Source organism: Pomacea canaliculata, linkage group LG13, assembly GCF_003073045.1.
Source record: "Pomacea canaliculata isolate SZHN2017 linkage group LG13, ASM307304v1, whole genome shotgun sequence".
In the NCBI taxonomy this organism is placed as follows: Eukaryota; Metazoa; Mollusca; class Gastropoda; order Architaenioglossa; family Ampullariidae; genus Pomacea; species Pomacea canaliculata.
The window spans coordinates 14,389,389-14,389,818 of NC_037602.1; positions in this window are offsets into that span (position 1 = coordinate 14,389,389).

Genomic DNA, 430 nt, shown 5'->3' on the forward strand with positions numbered 1-430 from the left:
TTGCAGACATGTAGACACAATTTTTTATGAAAATATCAGTAAAGCCGGTTATTTTCTTCCTGGACTAAAAGTCTTCACGAAGGAAACTTCGTCTCTCATTTGTCAGAACAGCGTGGTTATTTTCATCAACATGTGTTCATTCCATCTGATATTCGAGAAGTTTTATTTAAATAAATTGTTATGCTTCGTTTCCTCACCGGTGAAGGTTTTTTGTTTCTTTTCTGCTGCGTGTGCTAAATTTGTTTCTGTTAATTGGCTTCAGCCCTACAGGCACTGTCAAACATTTTTTCTAACAGGAAATGCAGATATAGCTTGTGTTATTCATTGTGGTAAAACCTGCGATATGGATTTCCTCGGTTTCAATTTTGATTTTGTTTTAAATTTAGAGTTTTCGGATTGGATTTTTTAAAAGTATTAGTGAACAAAGAGT